Source organism: Lynx rufus, unplaced genomic scaffold, assembly GCF_022079265.1.
Source record: "Lynx rufus isolate CCGP_SWC_20201006 ecotype Redwood Valley unplaced genomic scaffold, mLynRuf1.p SCAF_1, whole genome shotgun sequence".
Lineage (NCBI taxonomy): Eukaryota > Metazoa > Chordata > Mammalia > Carnivora > Felidae > Lynx > Lynx rufus.
In genome coordinates this window covers 125,895,549-125,919,521 of record NW_025814823.1, presented here as the reverse complement: position 1 = coordinate 125,919,521, position 23,973 = coordinate 125,895,549, and positions in this window count along the sequence as shown.

Sequence of the window (23,973 nt, the reverse complement as noted above, 5' to 3'; positions counted from 1 at the left end):
GCTTCATTAGGAATGTATCCCAAAAAAGGGAAATTAGAAGAAAGGTAAGAAGGGCCAGAGGCAACTTACTCATTTTACTTGAAATCTCCTAAAGAGGGATTGAGGTCTGTGTAAGTTTCTTTGTTCACAGACTACAATAGTGCACATAAACTGGAACCCAATTCAATATTGAGATGCTTATTATATTTATGCAAATTAGGAGTTGACAGAGTAATTGCAGAAAATTACTTATTTTTTTCCTAAAGAGAACTAAGAATTATAGTATCAAGTAATCCATCTGTCCTCTGTACATTGTGTTCTCTGAATTTATTTCTATAAACACTTTGAATATAATAACTTAAACTATACTGTCTTGTAGCAAATTTGATTTGAAAAATAATGGTTGCAACAGTAGGGAAGAAGAAGTTATATAAGATTCTCTAGTACTTACAATAGAAAAAAAATTAGGGGTACCTGGCTGGCTCAATCAGTAGACCATGTGACTCTTGATCTCAGGGCTGTAAGTTTGAGTCCCATGTTGGGTGTAGAGATTACTTAAAAATAAAATCTTTAAAAAAAAAGAAAAAAAAAGATTAGATCAAGGATGAGTCAGACAAAACAAATTACAATCAGCTAAATCCAATGAATACTAGGAGAGAATAACTCCTAGATATCATAAAACATGCAATCCTAGGCAGCCCACACAGGAGGAAGCTCTGAGAGGTTTGTGAAATCAATTAGTAGTTTTCTATATTTTGAGGATGGATGGAAAATACATCACAAGACCTTTAATAGAGTATTCTAGTCAGTTACTTTGTGTTGTCTGGATCTGAGTTAGGGCTTTTCTGGCCAAAGCCCTCCTTGAGATAACGGTGTGTGTGTGTGTGTGTGTGTGTGTGTGTGTGTGTGTGTGTGGCACACGTACACACACATGCATACGTGTGTGTGACAGAGACAGAAAGAGAGACAGAGATCAATGTACTAATTAACAAGTAATACCCACATGCAGTTCCATCCGAGTTTTAATAATATAAGATCACAGACAGGTAACAAATGAATGAAACACACCCAAGAAGGAAAAATAGAAACAAAAACCATACAAGTACCACACAAATGACAACGCACCTTTCCTTACTTCCTGAGAAGACCTCTGGCTGACAGGACACTAATACAGAGTCCAGAATAAGGGAGTGGACTTTAGAGCAGCTTCTCATACTCTAAGTTGCATATGGATATGCAACTGTGGATAAAATCTGATTTAACCCGTGGATAAAATCTGATTCAGTGGGTCTGGGGTGGGGCTAAGATTCTCACGTATAATAAACCCAGGTATTGTCAATGCTGCAACTCTTTGGGTCACATTTTGAGTAGCAGGGTTGAGACAAAGACTAGAAGTAGCAGTTTTATCCCAACAAGAATAAAAGGTTGGGTAGCTGTCTGAGATGAAAATGGAGGAGAGGGGCGCCTGGGTGGCTCAGTCGGTTGAGCGTCCGACTTTGGCTCAGGTCACCATCTCACAGCTGGTGAGTTCGAGCCCTGCATGGTGCTTTGTGCTGACAACTCGGAGCCTGCAGCCTGCTTCGGATTCTGTGTCTCCCTCTCTCTCTGCCCCTAACCCACTCGCATTCTGTCTCTGTCTCTCTCAAAAATAAATAAACATTAAAAACAAAGAAGAAGAAGAAGAACAACAACAACAACAACAAGAAAAGGAAAGAAAATGGGGGAGAAAACTCAAGGCCAACATAGCAGGAGGAGAATAAGGAAGATCGCCATATGCATGTGGCCAGAGCCAGGAAGGTGAACATAAGCACAAGCAAAGGGGTTCTCTTGGAGGGCACATCCTGTCCTTATGGGAGGGTAGGAAGATCCTAAGCAGCAGCCTAGAACATGAGCCCAATCTAGAAGCTGTCAACTGTATAAACAGCAGAGGGGTAACAGAGACCTAAGAGGCCCAATTGAGGCAAGACAAGCAAAGTACAATTAGCCTTGACATAGACAACAGCCAAAACTTTAAAAAGTTTAGACTGAAGCAAACAAACATACCTTTGGAACACTGTCTGCTTGGTGTTTATATAAATTTACAGATAAATCAAGCTTTCCCAGGTCACTGGAATAGATACAGTGCACTATACCAATGGACAATTACTAATAGCAAAGTAAAGGAAATCTATCTCTTGCATTAGTCATCAGCAGAAGATGTCCATTGGCCTAGGGTAGTGGCTTTTTGTAATACTATCAATATTTTGATACTATTACCCTGCAGAGCTAAGGCAAAATGTCCATCAGTGTTATCAGAGAAGCATGGACTGGAATGGTTTTCCATACCATAATGTACAATTCTTTGCATTCTACATAATACATTTAAATTCACTGTGCTCTAACAAACACTGTTGAATGGGCCTGCTGAAGAAATGACTTTCCATATTTGTTTAAAACCCATGCTATTTATGTTTTTTAATTATTTTTTAATGTTTATTTCTTTTTTGAGAGAGAGAAAGAGAAAAAGTGAGAGTGGGAGGGGCAGAGAGAGGGGGAGACAGAATCAGAAGCAGGCTCCAGGCTCTGAGCTGCCAGCACAGAGCCTGATGCAGGGCTTGAATCCACATACTGCAAAATCATGACCTGAGCCGAAGTCGGACACTTCACCAACTGAGCCACCCAGGAGCTGCTAAAACCCACTCTCAATGCACAGTTCGGTAAATTGATAATCACTGTTTTAATGTGTCATCATGATTTCAACTAATTGTGGCCAAGGAGAAACTCAAACTCAGGTCTTCTGACTCCATGTCAGAAGGTCTCTGGGCTACATATTTTGACCAAGAAATAAAAATTATTTAATTGATAATAGCTTCCCATCTATATGATGATTTGAACAAGAGGCACCAATATTTCTAAACTGGCATTTATTTATTTTATTTGATATTTTAATCAAGAGTACCCCACACACATAAAATAAAGTTCATTGTATTCCTCCTTGATAAGCAACGTTAATAGCATTTTGAGAAAAGTTAGGAGTTGAGAGTCAAATGAACCTGAATTAAAATCCTGGCTTTGTCATGTACCAACTTTATGACTTTTGACAAGTAATTTAATTCCTGTAAACATCAGTGCCCTCATTTGTAAACCAAGGATAATAATGCCTAACTTAAAGGAGCCATGGTAAAGATTAAATGAGAAAAAGACACATCACAGATCCTGGCACACAAAAGTATTTTAACATTTATTTATTTTTGAGAGACAGAAACAGAGTGCAAGCAGGGGAGGGGCAGAGAAAGAGGGAGATACAGAATCCAAAGCAGGCTCCAGGCTCAGAGCTGTCAGCACAAAACCTGACGTGGGGCTTGAACTCACAAGCTGTGAGATCATGACCTGAGCCAAAGTTGGACTCAACCGACTGAGCCACCCAGGTGCCCCAAGTATTTTAAACATCTGACTTTAGCTTTTATTGCCCCAACTTTTATAAGATAATTTACACTGGATTGGCAACCTTTGTTTTTCTGCTCCAGCCTACTTGTATTTCACTGATATTTCCTCTACTTCCCTCACACTATTACTAATTAAGTATTACCTCACCTAGTTACCTAAGAAGTTCAGCACAAGTATAACGAGCCAAAGTGAAAATCAGTTGCTGAGGCCTTTAGATTCACATTTTCAGTTTTACAGCTCTACAAAAGGACTGCAGCAAGTACATGTTCTCTTCAAAAACATCCTGTGATGTTGCCTAAATTTCAGGAAAAATTCAAATGATAGGAGAATAATCCCTGAGGCTGCTAAATTTTCATTTAATGAATGTGTCTATTGGAATCCTGTGCCATTCAGCCAGCCAGCATAATGAATCAAGGTTTTTTCCTATTTGCATGAAGATGATATTAATGTAACTAAGAGATCAAAGGAAGTTATATATATATAGTTTAAAAGACATTGTTTTTCATTAGAGTTGTACTATATATTTACACATCTCTAAATGACATAGTGTTACATGTTACATGATTTTGAAATCTAAGCTAATATACAATGCGGCAGCATTGTGTACATTTTTCTGTGGATTCCTTTTTACTCAACAGTGTGTCTTTGAGAACCCGACATACTGATGTATGAATCAGTAGTTCACTCTTTTTCACTACTACATTGTTTCTATTTATAAATACACCACAACTTAGTTATCTGGGATCCACCTTCAGAACACTGGTCTCTCTTGAGTACAAGCAAAAGAACAACAGGGGAGAGGCCAGGAGTGAGTGAGGAGGAGACATGTAGTAAACATCCGTCATTTCTAAATAGAGGGGAGGTTCATTTTGTTATTCTCTGTTTTATATTATTTTCTTTTGTATTTATAAAATATTTTATAATATGAAAATTGCAAGTAGGCAGGGGGAGAGGAGTCTGTTGCTGCCTTTTTTTTTAATCTGAACGAAAATGTATGACCATCTCATCAAGGACAAAGTTTCACTGTTTATTAGCATGAGGGGTGCCTGGGTGGCTCAGTTGGTTAAGTATCCAACCAGCTCAGGTCATGATCTCATGGTTTGGGAGTTCAAGCCCCGCATCGGGGTCTGTGCTGACAGCTCAGAACCTGGAGCCTGCTTCAGATTCTGTGTCTCCCTCTCTGCCCGTCCCCTATTCATTATCTCTCTCTTCTTCTCTCTTTTTCTTTCTCTCTTTCTCTCTTTCAAAAATAAATCAACATTTTTAAAAATTATATTAGCGTGAATGTCACTGGGTGATTTTTTTTAACTGCTTCTTCTTAAAGACTGACCCAAAGTATAAGGTGTCAGTTCGTTTATTTTTCTTTTCCTATGTCCTCCCAAATGTGAGAACCACAGGTGAAAATCATCTGCAAAACACTGGCATCTGAAAACTGTTCTATTTACCCCAATAAATTTTCAATTTTATTACTCTATATATGGCAAGCCCAGGCACTGAATGGCTATAAACTCATTCACCAATAAATATCACTGATTTAAAACTAGCTGCCGAGTAAAGACTGAAATATAGAAGATATGTAAAACATTTATAAAACTTTATCACAGACAGAAAGCTACATACCAAAATAAGAAACAGTTGACAAAACAGGAGAGAAATGATTGGTACAGATGGAGGGGACAGAATTCACTCATTCATTCACTTAATCAATCATGAAATATTTATCAAGTACTTCCTATGTGCCAACCACTGAGCTAGGGGCTGAGCTCACAAAGGTAAATATGATGCAGCCTCTGCCCTCAAGAAGCTTACAATGTAATGTTTATACTTCCATAGTGCTTTGCAAATATCTGCCCCAGAACTCACTGCATCCTTCTCAATAGCCTGTTTGTCTTGGGGCAGTTGCTTCCTCCAGACAGGGTCTGTATCTTACTGCCCAGTGTCTAGCACAGTAGCTACTGTGAAGTAAAAATGGGGAGTACTGTGAAGAAAAGATGTCAGTAAATTTTTATTGAGCAAATTACAAATGAAAGCTGAATTGCACTAGCAATCTAGAACCCATAGTTACCTTCCATTTTTTTCTTCCTAGCAAGATGCCTTATTTTTAGATTTTGCCTTCAGACCCTAAATACTTTCAAATCACAATGCTCACCGCCCCCCACCACTATACTCCCAATGCTTCCACCCTAACCCTAGACAGATAGACACACACATGCACACACACACACACACACACACACACACACACACACACACAGAAAAGAATTTTAAAATTCCAATCGTGACCATTTAGAGCCATTAATGAGAAACTGGAGTTTAACAATGGAATCTCAGAAAACATTCCAGGGAATTACTTGCTTCACTGTCTCACTCTAAAGACCGCATACTGTCCCAGCATTCTTGCGCACAGAGATTGGAGAGAGCTAACAGAGTCTGCATCTTTGCTCACTGCACAAATCAACTTGGAGAGGGCAGCAGACAGATGACCTTTGTACCATGGAGGAGGTCAAAAAAATTAGCAAGATGGGCATCTGCCTAGAGGAAGCAAAGCAGAGGCAACAGTTCTGAGAATCCGGCTGGAATGTAGCACCCTGGGACAAAAGAGAATGACAATATTGGAAAACAGAGTGTGCTGCTGTGTTAAAGAATATGGCAAAGGAGAAAGGAGATTAGCATAAAGCCTTGGATTCTAATGGTTTAGGATCTCATGGAATGCGGAGAAGGAGTTGGAAGGGGAGGAGTTTGAGGCACAGAAGAAGTGCCTGTGTATTTATTACAGATACTCTGTTGGCTGCATCTATCCTGATTTACAGATCCTCATCAGGGGGTCAGTACTGAATTGTTAGATCGATCAATACACCCTGGATATAAAGATCAGCTGTTTACCATTACTCTTCAGAGGAGTTGGTCATCTGAAAATTCCACACAATTTAGGTTTTCTGTAGTCAGCAAAGAACTTAGAAAAATGTCTCAATGTCTAGTTTCCAATCTCTGTTGGTCAAAACCTCAGGCCTCAGTCTGACCTTCAATAATAAATTCTTTTACTATATCAAAATTTCATTTACATTAATCTTCATTTTGAATTGTTGTCAGTGAATTTGGATATAATTATTAAGGAACATAATTTAGCTTAAGTGTTCCTGAACAATAAGCAAACAATTCATCATGTCTCTCTTTATAGGCTGTTCCCAACCCAACTGCATTATTGACTCTGGTGCCAGAAACCAATTCTACTCTGCTCTCACTCTGTGCATTTTTGGATCAGGCTGAGAAGACAATAGGTATCTAACATGTTCTGTTTGCTATTTAAAGAACAAATCTTACATTCTCATTAGGCCAAAGAGAATATTTTATTTTATTTTTTTCAATATATGAAGTTTATTGTCAAATTGGTTTCCATACAACACCCAGTGCTCATCCCAAAAGCTGCCCTCCTCAATACCCATCACCCACCCTCCCCTCCCTCCCACCCCCCATCAACCCTCAGTTTGTTCTCAGTTTTTAAGAGTCTCCAAAGAGAATATTTTAAAACATTGCTTGCTGTAGATACAGGAGATAGTTTTAAAAATCGTATGTCTTCTTCTTTAATCTGAGAAAGATACCTCAAAATCTAAAGTGTTTATAGCATGTATGGCAACTTTGCCCTTAGATGATAGGCTACCTTCTGTCAGCCTTCAAATGGTCCTGTCTACATTACTTCCCAAATAGATAAATGAATCAAACTTGAATGAGTTGTTACACAGAATGAGAAAATGCCCAATGGTGCAGACTTCATTTTCTCTCCTTTTCTACTTCTGAAAGTGATCTAAGTACCATTCTCAAAGTCCACATGACTCACAAGCTTTCTCTATCAGTCCAGCCTCTTTGTTTTCTCCTTATTAATCAGGTACATATTAAGTGAAGTCCTCAGGCATGCCAGTCCCTGAGAAAAGGCATTACAGCTATTCTCATCATGGAAGTAGAGAAGACAGAGAATGACCAGGCTATTTCAGAGCAGTGAGATGAGGGAGCACCTGGGTGGCTTCGTTGGTTGAGCATCCAACTTCAGCTCAGGTCATGATCTCATGGCCTGTGGGTTCGAGGCCCACATTAGGCTCTGTGCAGACAGCTCAGAGTCTGGAGCCTGCTTCAGATTCTGCGTCTCACTCTCTTTCTGCCCTACCCCACTCATGCTCTGTCTGTCTCTCTGTCTCTCTCTCTGTCTCTCTCTCTCTCAAAAATAAATAAACATCCAAAAGAATTTTTTTCAAAAAGCAGCAAGATGAGGATTACATTAGGAGAAAGGAGAAAGCACAGTGAGGACACATAGAAGGCCCGGGATCTGTGGGAAGGTAGTGGACACTGGCAAGAGAGGGCTGTCCCAAATCCCTGTCTCCAATCACTTTGCACTGCCACTAGTCTCTTTGAAAATATTTTGATACTTATTCTGGTATTAGAAGTAAATGCTAAAATCAGTTTCAGGACTCACAGCTTGAAGAAGCTGGCCACAGCTTTGGCCTGGAACAAAATAGGGAAATCAGCATAACACTTCTCTTCCTTTATCAATAGACCACACAAATGCACAATTACAATGTTCTAATGCCTCTATGTGGAACCCAATTCTAACTGAGTGTGATTCCTTTGTTCTCTTACCCCCAAACATAAATCAAAGCATTAATGGCCTTAACATTGATCTAAGTGACAGAGCAGGTCTGGAAAAAAATATCTTTGTCTTTCTACAAATCCCCTCATTTACTATTTTAAAGGAGGCCCTTTCTTCCCCTGAATGGATAAAGATCCCTGTGAGCTTGAAATCTCCTTTGTCTAATGAATTACAGAGAGATGAACCTTGAAATAAGGATGTGTCAGAGATCACCTGAGCTGTGGCACTAAAGAGAAAAGTTAATTTTTAAAAGGAATGTGTGGGACGAGAAAGAGAAAAAAAGTAAAAAGGATTTGTGATTTTCCAGACAGACAGTAGATATTTCTCAGAAAAAAAGGCATGGAGTTAGTAAGCAGAACTTGTATTTTAACTTTCAGGAGTCTCTGTTGACAGTCTCTCCTACTCAGTCTCTAACAGCTCTAATTAACCTAAAGTCAATACTAAAACTCTACTGCACATACCGTGGTTTCCACACTTCTGGACAAACATCCCTGGGAAAAACCTAGAGTTGTAGTTGAGTCAAGGAGAAGACAATATGAAGCAAGAGCACTGGTTTTTTGAAGACACCATCAATTGACTAAAATCAACCAAATCTAAGAGAATAATTTTAATGTTCCCACTGCTAGGAGAAGAGTTGTCCATTGCGTGGTTAATGGGGGGGGGGCAGGGGGAGGGAAATCACTGGTTCTAAGGGATCAGAGGTAGAGTCTGACCAACTCTGACCCTAAAATCATTCTCCCAACATACAAACCATAAAAAGAAAACAGAATTCACAAATTTCCTTTGACAGGGAGATAATGGAAAGCTTTTCATTACCTACAGTAAAACCATAAGTTTCAAAATGTAGGGAGGTGCCAGGATCTTTCTATAGGTTGCATCTGGGTTGGAGCACAGATTTCACTGAAAATATTTGTTCTACATCTACTTAGGTGTTTCAAGCTTGAGGAGTCCTTCTAAAAATCATCTCTCATTCGTGTTTGGTCGACATCCTCCAAGGTGCTTTTTATTCAGTTAAGAACCATTTCGTCCTTCAGGATGGTCACTGAGGAGAGACTGCTATGGATGTTTGAAGCAAAATGCAACCTGCCAGGAGCACCTGGCATCCGACTTCAGCTCAGGTCATGATCTTGTGGTTTATGAGTTTGAGCCCCATGTCAGGCTCTGTGCTGACAGCTCAGAGCCTGGAGTCTGTTTTGGATTCTGTCTGTCTCTCTCTGTCTTCTGATCACACTCTCTGTCTCTCTCTCAAAATAAATAAATAAACATTTTTAAAAATTAAAAAAGAATTCAACCTGCCATGATTTTAGCAATCCTGGATAGTTTTCTCTGCTGATAAGTATCTGCAGTGACACTTCCCATCTTGCATTTGACTCAAGGCGATAGACTCACCAATTAACATTCAGAAAGTCCCAATTTCTTACCTAAATTTTGGCAACCACAATAATAGTTTATTTCCCTCCACTTGAACCCCTCCTAGGATATATACACACAGGAGATTTAGACACAAGATTATATCAGGATCATTTAGAGTGTTTTCAATACTTCATCTGTGCATTCTCTGATAGACTATGAAAGCCACCACCCCTAGCTGTCATTCTCCTTCCCTACTGATTTTGGTGAAATTAGAGATCAAAATTAAACTGTGTCGAACACTGGTACCAATATTTGGTCTTAGTTTAACGTGGACAGATGTTTTAGAAATGTGTTCTTCAACTTGAAATTCCTTTCTCTTGAGCTTTTGCTGACAGATTAAAGCTGTGCAGTATCCTTTGACTCTTCTTGTTTTAGGCAATGGGTAAAATAACTTTCTTTGTGCATAACAGGAATAATTCATCTTCGTCACTCCACAAAACACTCTATATATGAACAGCCCACGGTATGAGTGTGAAGGAAAGAAGCAGAAAGGGAAAGCGGAAATGTTCTTAGGAAAACTGTCACTTTCACTTCAAAAGCATGCAGTGGTAGAGTGAGTGTGAAAGAAAAATTACAAATGGCTAAAAATAAGCAAACGTTATCAGGCTAAGGTTATTTATCATACTGCTTAGAGCAGACAAAAAGTAAAATCAAAGCTATTGTTACAATCTGGGAGAAAAAACTTCTTGAAGATGCTGGTGGGAAAAAAAAGCCTTCAGTATCCTTCCTTTTTACCACCAGATTCCTCGTAAGTGTCACTTTGGTGAAAGCTAATGGATAAAGGCAAGATACAAAAATAACTCAACAAATACCCTCTGCCACTAGCATCAGTCACTTGGGATGAAGGTAAAGTGAGAGATAAAAAAAAAACAAAAACAAATTAATTCAACAGCACAAGATCATCCAAATCCCAAAAAAAAGGAAACATGGAAAGGCAGAGTTACTCTAAGAAAGGGAGACATTCCAGGTGAAACAAAGAGGTTATCAGTTTGGAGTAGGGTTCTCTGTTTCACGGTGTCTGGCCTTTGGTACAAAGCTAGATTCAGAGAAATAGTTCCCATGCATCTCCTATGGCACAGGTAGGATTATACTGTAACGTGCTGATTCTGGAACTCATTCAGTACACATGAAATGAACTGTGGCACTAAATCAAATCAAAGGGCCTGGTGTCAGGCACTGTGCCAGGCACGACAAATACAAAGATGTGTAAGAGAAAGACACAAGCCTAAAGAGCCAGCCACTGGGGAAAAGGATTCTAAGGGCCGGCCAGCCCATGCATAATGATTCCAAAGAATCTCCTAATGCAGTGAGTGGTTCCTACACATATGAATGAATCATATGAATCATCTGAGATCATATGAATCATATGAATCACCTGAGATATCCCATTAAAAGACAGAATCTTATTCAGAAGATGATGATATTGATGTTACTGTCTTTGGGCTACAACTTGAGCAGCAGGCCTTAAATTACAGTGGATTTCAGCTACTTCTGCAACAAGAAATGACAGGAGAAATGGAACGAGTATTTATTTGGCCATATCACAGTAAGAACCGAGGTCTCTGCAGCCTGCAATTCTACTCACACAGAAGGCAGTGAGTGGCTGTTTTCCGTCTCCTCTGAGGTGTGAGAGATTCTACTACACTGGCAGCAATACAAATGCAGTTTCATGATGAGAAACCCATCTCTTGGAAATCTTGCTAATGGCTAGAGGAAGTTTTAAAGCAGATTATAAAAATTTCTCTACTGGATTCTAAGGAGAAAAAAGTATATCGAGTTTTCACCTGTCCTGAAGACTGGAATGGTGATTGGGCTTTTCAAAGACTCAGTCCACTCTGGGAGTCTGTGGGAAAAAAGCACATAAAAGTGACTTTCATTATTTGTTCAATGCATTCCTATCACAACCATAAAAAGAGCTGACCTTTGGTCAAGTTGTATTTGGAGATAGTTGGTATACTTAACTCCTGTCAAGTTTTATGCCATTGAGAAAATAATCAGATAATGGTATCTTGACAAAAGTACCAAATAATACCTAGGCATGATAATTAGCTCTTTTAAGAAATGTATTTATTTAAATGTTTGTTTAAAGCCTAAAAGAAAAAAAAAGTCAAAGGATATCCTTAAGCTTTCCTTATAGTTTATAAAGTGAAGAGAACACAAATCTACTCATGTCAGCTATGGATTTGACCCATTCCTATCTGTGATAGGACCTCAGGTCAGTGTCCCCACATGTCCCATCACCCTTTATATCAAACTTTAACCTTCTGACAGTTCTCACTTCTCAACCTAAAAAGAAGCAAGCTTATCATGGTTCTACCTTAACAACACAGATTTTTTATTATGTCTCCAGATCCCCCTCTACTACTGCAATAGCTCTCCTTCTTCAGCTACCTTGTACAGGTATCTTAATTGTCTTACTTCTGGGGTGCCTGGGTGACTCAGTTGGTTGGGTGTCTTACTTTGGCTCAGGTCATGATCTTACAGTTCGTGTGTTTAAGCCCCATGTTGGGCTCCATGCTGACAGCTCAGAGCCTGGTGTCTGCTTGGGATTCTGTATCTCCCCCTCTCTCTGCCTCTCCCCTGCTCATGCTCTGTTTTTCTCTCTGTCCCTCTCAAAATAAATAAACATTAAAAAAATTTTAGTTGTCTTACTTCCCACTTATTCTTATTTTTTAATGATTTTTTTTTAAGTAACAGAACCCTACTTTTCAAATGAAATCTAATGTGGAACCCTAAGACAGAAAATAAACACATGCCAACTTCCCTGGTTGAAAGATGGGACAGTGAGCACAGAACCCCCTACCTGGCCTTGTCTAGGCAGCCCCTGAGCAGCCCCTAAAGACCCCAGGCTCTGCAAACCATCCACCTACCTCACTATCCCTCATCCCCCTCTTTCTATTCCAGGAAAATGGTTAAAGAACACCCAGGATTTCTTAGTCAATAGACACTTTCTAATCTTTCTTACCTGATTCTCTAAAGAATTTCAGACTACAAACAAGAGAGGAACTATTTTCAATTCCCACATATTTCATTCTCTCTCTTCAATGCCTTTGCACATTCAGTTTCTTCGGTTCTAATCCTCTGTTGGCATTTCCTCTTGCCTAAATTAAAAGCCTACTTGGCTTTCAATACTGAAAAGCATCTCCTCAATGTGCAAGCCACCTTCCTCCCCTGTGTCCTTACTGCCCTCTGCTCTCACTGTGTTCAAGCCCCACTAAGGACTTCTATTACACATGTGCTATAAGTAAACACCTTGTCTACCTACATTATTTTTCTAAGACTTTGTTTTCCTCTTAGATATATAGCTATTGTTTTCCATTATGTGCTCTTCCAAAAGTATGGACACAGAGGGAGTGCCTCATTGTAATACCATTTTATTTGTAACTAAAATATGAGATAGCAGCTAATCTCTGTCTAGACTAGAAATGGTTCCAGTGTAACAAATCCTCCAAATGTCATTATGTCCTACTGCAATAGGAAAGAAGTCAACATCAACAAGGATTTGTTGAGTACTTCTAAGAGTTATATGAGAGATGTAAGAGAAGAGTCTAGCATACTTTCCTAACTAAAACTTATTATGGTTTAGTTAATGGTTGGCAATTCAAATTGATGTGTGTTGTATTTGATTACCTGCTGAAAAGGGGAGAAAAATGCTGAATGAAACAGTTGGTCTTTTTTTCCCCTTAAATTTGAGTTCCTGATGTACTAACTTCATTTTTTAGCAAAGCTATTCTTCTTATTCAAAGTAAAAGAAATGAATAGTGCTGAGCCCTATTATTCCAAGATTTACAATTTAGACAGCAATTTTATTTTTATTTTAGTAGCTTTATATTGGCTAAAATTAAGCTAGCAAAAAAAATAAATAAGTTGACAATATTTACGTGAGATTAAGTTGTGAAATTCTGGCTTACCTTTTGGTCATGTTTTTGTTGTTGGTGGTGGTGGTGTTGTTGTTGTTGTTGTTGTTGTTCTTACATTTTAAGTTAAATTCTGCACCAAATGAAATGCAATGGAATGATCGTGATATTTGCCTCAACAGAAGTGGGTCAAAGTCACTTTCAATACAAAAAACAAAGATGGTGTTAACATAGGCTGGTACATAACATCATGGGCATTCATTTCTAAAGCCTAGACCTTAAAGATTAGAAAGAAGTAGGCCTCTCTGTAATGTCTAGGGCTGTGGATTAATGTTTGAGTGGTGAGTATGGTTGGCCAGCTAATGGTTTCCTGGTCTGAATTTCCAGTACCAGACTCACATCTATACTGACACTCTTCTCTCTGCTGGCCCATGGGAAAATGTGCTGTCAAAAGTAAATCAATTCAGTAGTTTTGTAATGTGGTCAGTACTTGTAATTTTGACTATAAAATTCCTCCAGTAGGAGCAAAGCTTTGCAACAAATATACCACTGCATGTCACGGAGCTCAAATACAGTACACTCTTCTGTTATGTCATTCCCAAGTAATTGTACAATTCTGTCTTTAACTATAGCCATGGCTTTATGACTAGCTTTTTTTCATGTCCCTGTCATTTTCACAACTGAAAGGGGTGTCATATCTCTAGGCCTTGTTTTTATTCTTTATGTTTGTTTACTTGTTAAATTTTACACATAGTATTTCTTTTCATTCAGGTACTATGTCTTGACATTCTCTCTTAGACCACTGTGGTTTTCTCCAAAAATGGTACAAAGGCTTTGCCTATCACATTTGAAAAGTGAGCAAGCTTGGATCATTTTCCTACCCTGCTTCACATTTGGTACAACACTATTCCTGTTTTCAGCTCCTACTACCCTTGTCCCTTTTATTGGGGCCATGATGTTCTAAATCTGAAACGCAACCTCAACAACTTCTGAGTCAACCAACATTCAAACCACCACATGGATTCACCAACAGTATTAGTTCATCAGTAAGTACAGTCAAGAATTTCTCTGCCATCCATTTCACACTTGAATTGCTTAGAAAAGCCCGAGGTATCTGTAGAACTACTCACTTGCCAACTATTCCAACCCATTGTGGCCTTACTGCACTCATCAGTTTGTGTGCATGACACTCTAATATCCTCCTAGCCTTGTGGCCCTGCTGTACACTACAGATTACTTGACAGGACTCTCTCACACACACAGCCTAGCTCTTGACTGTCCCTTTCTCTGGAGGGCTGGATCTTATTCATTGTACCTGTAGCTAGTTCAGAGACTCAGGCTATAAATGGACACATCACATTAGAATATGCCATAGCGATATGTCTGATATGAATTCCAGCCAGCACACTGAATATCATTATATAATAGAAATGAAAAGTTGCTATAATCAAGCCCAAGTTAAAGATGACCTTTGAGCACTATACACTAGACCAGTGGCTTCCCATTGCAGCAATCAACTTTACAGCTGATCAGTCTCTCCATTCCCCCATTCTCAAAGTGCTAAGGAAGCCTCTTCAGCAGCAGAACCTAATTCTGAGATCCTATCACACTTCACCCCAAGTCCTTCAGAACACAGCAATATGAGATACAGCTTCCAGCCTCAAGATGGGACATGACACACACTTGTGAAACAAACAGAAAACATTTGCTATTCCTGCTACTTTAGGCTCTGCTGACAGAGGGCATTAGTACCTATGGGAAGAATACTTTCACTAGGGGACATAAATGTGATTCTATACAATCAGAAGTTGAGAAAAAACACTTGTATATTTGGGGCTTCCCCTGGTATTGGGAGGATCAGTAAAAACTGATAAAAAAAGTTTGCATTTTTGGCTGATCCTGACTGTCTAGGGGACATAGGGGGACTGAAATACAATGCAGATGTTGAAAGAAAAAGGATGGAAACTAAAAACACTTACTTACTCAAAATACTTAATACTTACTTATGGTAAAAACAATAACAGCCACCCCCAGAAACCCTAAACAGGCACTACCACCAGGGGTTAGGCCCTTAAGGGATCAAAATTCTTGAGTGAAGTCAAAAAAAATGTTAAATGAAGTGTAGAAAAAAGAAATCCTATCTATGACCTAGTGTCACACATATGTAATTACGCTCTTTTCCTTACTATATCCAGACTTACATTTATATATTTCAACTAATTTGTCTCTTCCTCCACAATTTTATACAGACTGTGATGGTAATACGTTTTCAATTTAGTCCACAGGTTACAGAACATGGACGTGTGACTGACAGAATCGGAGGAAGGCTGAGCATTTCCCAGAAGTTCTGAACTAGACACTGCATGCATCAAGGGTGAGGTTCTGGGATTCCTCATTTTGGGAAGGAGAGAACAGTGCCTTGGTTGTCAAGGATTATTTCTAGAAGCCTGGAACCAATGTTTGTAAATAAACATGTGTTCAAAGGATATCCAAAGGGTTGAACTATGTAAGAAACTGTCATATTTTTTTGGCCACTATACATTCGTGTGTTTCGGAAAGTCTCCACTGTAAGTCATTGAAAGGTGAGGGCCTGCCTTCCACTGTGGAAAGCTCTGAGAATTCCCCCTGGAACTTGAATTGAGAGCCAGAGACACATAGAAGAGAGAACCAGGACAATGACAATAGGATTGAGCACTGCTTGGGTAAGTTGTAGCACTTAGCATTTGGTGGAGATGGTAGAAGTTTTGTCAAGTGGTTTGTAGTATATTCTAGGTGCCTCTGAATCCAGCTTACTTTGTGGTTATGTAAAATAACCTATCCTATTACCTTTTCATAGATCTATTTCCTCCTTAAATTTCTGTTGAGACCAAAAGATCTTGTCATTTTCCTGAGTCTCAGCAATATATTACACTCTATTTGAAATCACTGACTTGGGTAATTTGTCCCATGTCTTACTTCCTAGAAGATAAGTTTCTCTTTTCTATTTCTTGTGGCTTTTTTAAAATTTTATTTATTTATTTTGAAGGAAAGACAGAGAGAAGGAAAGAGGGAGAGAGAGAATCTCAAACTAGTTCCTCACAGAGGAACACAGAGCCTCACACAGGGCTTGAACTCACGAACTGTGAGATCATGACCTAAGACAAAATCAAGAGTTGGCCACTCAATCAACTGAGCCACCCAGGTGCCCGTCTTAGGGCTTTTAATATCACCTATGATCTAAATGCCATTCTCCCTCCTTATTCTCTCCCCAAATAATAATTATTTCCCCAAGTAATGCCCTAAGTAGTAATCCTATAGTTATATTTTGATTGGAAAAAAAGCATAGTATACAGTGACAGCTACATTATACATGTAACTAAAGTTATGAATTTGTTTTGTTCATGACAAATGTTAGGCATCCTTTATGTAAAGAACTATGCATCTTCTCCTAAGATCATGAAGAATACAATGAAATACACACAAGTTATTGAAAATATAATTTTGACATCTCTTAGGGAAATTAAACAAGTAAAATTTAATGACAGAAGGAAGAGTGGTCTTAGGCTGGAACAATACAACATCAAGTTTCCCTTGCATAATAAACGGTAGATGAAAAACAATAGTTCTATAAAGATTCTAAAGCTTTTTGCATATGTTATGATGAATATTGTATATTAAGTTAAAAGGCTACAAGTCAGAATGCAACTGGGATGAACACATAGTTTGTTTTTGTTTTTGTTTTCTGGATAACTGCAGTTTACCCCTTTCACTTCCAACACACTTTTAAATCTTTCTGGTGAAAAAAGAAATCTTTCAACAGCATATTATACAACTTTTCTGCCTTCCTACCAAGATTACAGGACATACAATATACACTTTTCTTTATGAAAAGAGTTGTTTTTGTAGACATCAATTACTAAACCACATTATAGTGCTAAGAAGGGCTATTAAGAAATAAGAAGCTGCTTGCTACAAGTTGCCGAGGCTCTTCTACTTTACTTTAAAACCTTGAATTTGACATAAGACCCAAACTCTTATGTGCACTACAAGCCCCTTCTGATAGAGTTTCTGCCTACATGTGTAATCTCCTCCAAACCACTCCTTGCTCTCACTATATTCTGGACATTTTCTCGAAGCTCCTTCACACCCCAGACACCTCCTGTGTGGCTTCCTCCGCTGCCGCCCTCTTCCTCCCAGGTGTCACCTGGCAGCTTCTGCTCATCCCTCAGGCCTTACCTTCTATGTCACTTCCTCAGCAAAACTTTCCTTACCCCAGAGTCTAGCACAGTCCATGGCACATATTAAAGTGTTTCATGAATTAATGAATAAAATATCAAAAAAGTAGATTCCACAAAGGTTTTGGAATAAGAATTCAATATGGCTTTTTTTTTAGGCACAAGCATTTAAAATCTAAATATTTCCTTCTTTTAAGCTTGTGTATTTATTTTGAGAGAGAACGAGAGAACACAAGTAGGGGTGGGGCAGAGAAAGAGATAGAGAATTCCAAGTAGGCTCTCAGTGTCAGTGCAGAGCACAATATGGGGCATCTCACAAACCAAGAGATCATGACCTGAGCTGAAGTTGGATGCTTAACCAACTGAGCTACCCAGACCACCCATAAATATTTATAAAAATTAAATATTTCTAAAAATTAAAATGAATACCTATGAAATAGATTTAATGGGAAATATATATAATAAATAGAAGTCAGACTAATGAATAATCAAACCATGGATATGCAGACATCCAGATCCCTTTTTTTCTACTGTCAAGATAACATCCTGACTTCAACTGCTAGGCAGAAGTCAGCCAGAGGAAGGTAAGCAAATAATCAGATCTGCTTCTGGCACAGGGTGCCTTCATTGGGCTTAGAGATTACCTATGGATGTCAGAGATCCATACTATCCCCCATCTTCCACCTCTATGGAATTTTTATTCTAACTTTTTTCAAAAAAGGGATAAAACATGCAATATTACAGGATGCTGATAATCGGGTACATTATAGTACTCTTAAACAGATGGCCAAATTTGGGAATATTTATAATACATTAGAATTGAGAAAACATAGGTGTGTATCTCATGGGACCTAAGTTCTAGTCCCATTTCTCTAACTGGCTGTGTGAATTTTATGATCAGAGTTCATTTCCTCAACAGTCGTTTCTTAATGTACCTACATGTGTGTGGTGTAGGACTAGGAACTGTGTGTGTATTTGTGTGTGGGGACTGAGCCCAGATGCTGTGGGAGAAATCATATATATGTATACATAGAAAACAGTCTTTCCCCTGAAGGAGTTAATAACCATTATGGAAAACTTGAAGCAATCAGAGAAAAACTGGGCACATAAACAAAAGCTAAATTGTGTGGTTCAGACTCCAAGTGCAGTAGGAGTTCAAAGAGGGGAGAAATGAATGTGGACTGGGGTTTCTCAGGAAAATCTTTGCAGGGCGAACTCAAGAATATGTTAGAAATTATTGCTAAGGATTGAAGATATTCCTATAACATTTCACTTTAAAAAAAGTGTTTTTAAGTCTTCTTAAGATGTTAAACTTTTTTTCCTATTGAGCAGCTTCTGGAACCATACCAGAATCCCCTAAGAAGCAAGGCATTTGACTAGCCAGCCAATTTAGTGGAATCAAGCCTGGGGATGAATGAGTTACAGATGTCATAGCAGTTCTTTACATGCATCTTTCTCAGAGAGGAGAAAGGAACCGGGTCTTGGTGGGCAGCAAAAGGAACAGAGTGTGAACAAGGGAGAAGTTGGTGCTGTGGACATGCAAAAGTAGGAAGGAGGCTGCCAAGTGTGGGATACAGAGTTGTGTTGGGGGCTAGCGAGAAGATGTTTGGAAAACCACATAACAGCACAAATGTGATCTGATTAAATCAAAAAGGAAAGCTAAAGCACCTAGGACTAAGGCCTGATTCTGGGGCTGAGGCAGGGAAAGTACAAGATGAGCTCTGTGAAGTAAGGAGCTCTCAAAAAATTGGATCAAAAGTATGCAAGAACCAGTCTGACGTAGTCTGAAACAACTTGAGCACCAAAAAAAAAAAAAAAAAATGTTGGGGCACCTGGGTGGCTCAGTCGGTTGAGCATCCGACTTCAGCTCAGGTCATGATCTCACAGTTCGTGGGTTCAAGCCCCATATCGGGCTCTGTGCTCACAGCTCAGAGCCTGGAGCCTGCTTCAGATTCTATGTCTCCCTCTTCTCTCTGCCTTTCCCTGCTCTCACTCTGTATGTCTCTCTCTCAAAAAAAATAAATTAACATTAAAAACATTTTTAAAAAATGTTGTTGGTGATGAATTATAACTATTTGAATGAAACAAAGCTCCTGAGTCCGTTCTGAAATAAACAAATATATAGAGAGAAGAGAAAATTCTTCCTTGCAGTATAATGCCCAAGTAATAAATATGAAAGATAGGATGAAGTTAGAAAATTATTAATGAATATCAGAATTAGTACATGAAATTTTGATAAAAGAAGTTATATCTATAGTCTCAAAATATTTCCACAAATTACTTGTTCATTGCAAAGGGAAGAAGAGTAACTTGACACAGAAATATCTGGGAGACATTTTACCTCAACCAAACATTCAAAGCTATCACCAACCTTGGGACACATGGACCTTATGTGACTCTTGAAATGGTACATTGAAATGGACAGAACATCTTTTTGCTGACATTCCTGCCAAAATGCACTGCCAGGAGCTATGATGAGCAAACATGAGACAGAAAAGTTTCAGGTAAAAGGCAACTAAATAGAACAAGAACTAACAAGCAATAACTAACACGATCAAACAAGATCTAGATCAAGCAATGTTTGATGCTGGATTGGATCCAGAACCAGGAAAAGAAGAGCTATAATGGATAGTACTGGGACAACTGATAACATTTGAATATAGAGTATAGATAATAGTATTAAATTAGTGCTAAATTTTCCTGTAATCACTAGCTCTGTTGTGGTTCTATGAAAGAATATCCTTGTTCCTGGAAATCACACATACATTTAAGAGTAAAAGGAAATGATGTTTTCAACTTATTCTCCAAAAATATGTATTAATATTCTAAGTTACATATATACATGTGTGTATATATGTGTATTTAAATAAAGAGAGATAATAGCTCAAAATGTAAATTATATCAAAATAAAAAGTCACAAAAAAAGAAAAAAATCCAAAGCAATTTTAATTTTATGTCTTGAAATGTGATAGGTCATTAATATGGATATAGGAACAAAAACCAATATTTAAACCTCAAGCTAACTCTTCACTTAAGAGAAAACTTTGTTATTCCATTGGCCCCGACTGAAGAAAATGGCAAAACTGGAAGAAAAAGGAGTTCAAATTTAAAAAACGGGATTTTGTCTAAGGTATTTACTTACTCTTGAAAACTTGTTCGTTGGGACCTGAGGAAGGCACTCATCTGCCTAACCAGCTTGGAGGAAACTGACCTCACCCAAATGAATAGACCCAACATTCCCCCAATGCCAATTCCTTATCCTGTTCATGCTCTATCTCAATTTCCTTTTTTCTGATGCCTCTGCCTAAGGGTAAAAATAAGTGACATTTTCTGATCAGAGGGTCTGGGCCTATAACTCCTACAATCTTCAGATTCAGCCCCACCATGAAGCCCACAAGAACAACATCTGGAAATTCTGAGTGTTTATCGGGTTTAGAATTATTCTTGTGCCCAAGGTCAAGTTTCCATATATCCTCAGTGAGCCTCTCCACTACCCACAGTCTCTCTCATTTGTGGCTTCCTATTTGATTCTTCAACATTAACTCCCTGCCCAAGCCTTCAGGCTCAGTTTCTGCCCTATTTTCTTACTGCTCTCTAATTTCACCAGAGACAAGAATCCATCCCTTCTGTCTAGACCATGACAATCTATTAGTTCTGCTAACTCCCTTCTTCTTACTCAAATAACCAGGCTCTCCCACCCCCCTTTTTTTTCAGTCCCCGTCTTTGACAGGGGAAATTTTTCAACAAACAAAGTTTTTCCTGGAACTATGATTCTGTGACCCGCTGACTCTTAGGAGCTTTTGATCTATAGTTACATGTGAACTTCAGTTAGGGTATGCTATCTCTCTATGGGAAAAGAATATACCTCCTGGAATAAACTGAGATTTCTTAAATAAACTAGAACCTTCAGATTAAAGTTTCCTAAAGGGAGTTAATGTATTATTGAAACTGGGAAAAAAATTACAGAATATATCTAAGTTGATTTATTTTGATAAGAGACCTTAGCAATGACTCCACCTAGGTACATATTTTATCTTTTTGATTGATATTGTAAAGGGGATTTTCTCTACCATTTTATGATCTGATTTAAGTTGTTAACCTCATATCCTGACATGTTACTTAATTCTTGATTTTTTGAGTCATTTTTATTTTTAAGTTTGTTTTAATCATAGATTCTCTGGGGGTTTTCTGCAAACATCATCATACCATCTTCAAATAAAAATAATTTTACTTCTTTTCTAATGTTATGCCTCTTGCTGATTTCTCTTGTATAATTTATTGGTTAATTCCCCCAGTTCAGTGTTATGTATTAGTGGAGAGGTAGAACTACTCGGAGAAATATTTGCAAATTAAATCACAGATAAAATGAAATTTTCTCCAATATATCCACACACACAAACTTTAAAAATTAGGAAAGGAGAACAAAATCCAACAGAAAAATGGGCAAAAACACAAGCAAACAATTTACCTTTAAACATAGAAAAGTTTGTTCAAACTCACTCATGCTACACTGAGATGCAATTTCTCACTTTTTTGATTGGCAAAAACTTAAAAAATATAACAACACACTCTGTTGGCAAAGCTACAGAGAAATGAGCCTTCTCCTATACTGGTGAGAATGAAAGTTGGTACTACCCTTAGGTAGGGGTATTTGGCAATATCTAACAAAACTACATATGTATTCCCTTAGGATATAGAATTCCCACTTAAAAAAATGTTTATTTATTTTGAGAGACAGAGACAGAGAGTGCACAAGCAGGGGAGGGGCAGAGAAAGAGAATCTCAAGCAGGCTCTACGCACTGTCAGTGAAGAGCCTGATTGGGGCTCGAACTCAGGAATCATGAGATCATAACCTGAGCTGAAGTTGGACGCTTAACCGACTGAGCCACCCAGGCGCCCTAGAATTCCCACTTTTAAGCAATTCGTTGTGCAGATATACCTCCAACAATCAGAAAATACTTATGCACAAAGATATTCCTTGCATCATTTGTTAGTGCAGAATACTGGAAGCAACAGGCCCAAACAAACGAGGCCCATTGAATAAGCAGTGGTATATCTACACAGTGCAATACTAAGCCCTCTACCAAGGAAGGAAACAGGCCTCTGTGAAATGAGGCAGAGTGTAAAAGAGAGATCTCTTTTTGTTAAGAAATATAAGCAAATAAGGTATCTGATCACATGTGCAAGAAACCACAGAGGGAGGATAAAGCTGACACACGTGTGGTTGGTTACCTAAACAAGATGCATGAGGATTGGGTGGAAAGCAGGGAAGGAAAATCCACAGTGGACAATGACTCTTCTCCAGGTACACCTTTTTGTACAGTTCTGACTTTTGGAACAACATCAGTGTTTTACATACTCAAAAAGGAAAAAGAATAAAAACAAAAGAAAATCAGGAAGGATAAAGAAAAAACACTCTAAAATGGAGCGTAAACAAAAATGAACCATAATTCAAAAGAATAACCTGACAACACCAAATGAGTTGAGGATAGAACTAACCTAAGTAATTTCTGTATATAGGATTTAGATGATATGCCCTCAGACTAAAGAAAAAAATTGTAATTAAAGTTTTTTTTAAATGTTTACTTTTGAGAGAGACAGAGCATGAGCAGGGGAGGGGCAGAGAGAGAGGAGACACAGAATCCCAACCATGCTCCAGGCTCTGAGCTGTCAGCACAGAGCCTGATATGGGATTCGAACTCAGAGCCATGAGATCATGACCTGACCTGAAGTCAGACACTTTACCAACTGAGCCACCCAAGTGCCCCAAGAAAAAAAGAATTTTAAACAAGTATTGAATTCTAGTTATTGGGATTCTTTTTTTGCAGAGGTTTAGCAATTCTGAAATTATTTTTTTTATATTCTAGGATTGAAAAGTAAGTTATTATATTGTGGATAATGGGAGGCATGTTTCTCACTGCTGGTGAGGGGAGTTACAGATACAGAAAGGGATGAAGCTAAAATTAAAAAAAGGGAGAATGGACCCTGTGGCATTGAACTCAAATTGGAGGTGTCAGTGTAAACTCATGTGTTTTTTATATAAATAGGAGAGAGAGAGAGAGAGAGAGAGAGGAGAGGAGAAGTGAGGAGAGGTGAGGTGAGGTGAGCAGAGGAGAGGAAAAAGGAAAGAGAGAGAGAAGAGGGAGGATATAAAAATAGATATAAATGTGTGAAAGGATGTAGAAATGATTATGCTCCAGTAGGAATGAGCACATCTCTTTAGATAAAAGGCTAGTCTCAGGGCTGAGGCAGGGAGATGACAAAATGAGCGGGAAGCATCTTGTTGCTCCAGAAAACAAAGACGAACTAAGAGAAACATAAGGACATGCCACAAGGATACAGGAGCCAGTCTGGAAGACTCCTACTTGCCAAAGCTGAGATAATGTGGGGCATCAAAATAGATAAGAGTAAAGTATTGAAACCCACTGAATAAAGCAACAATCC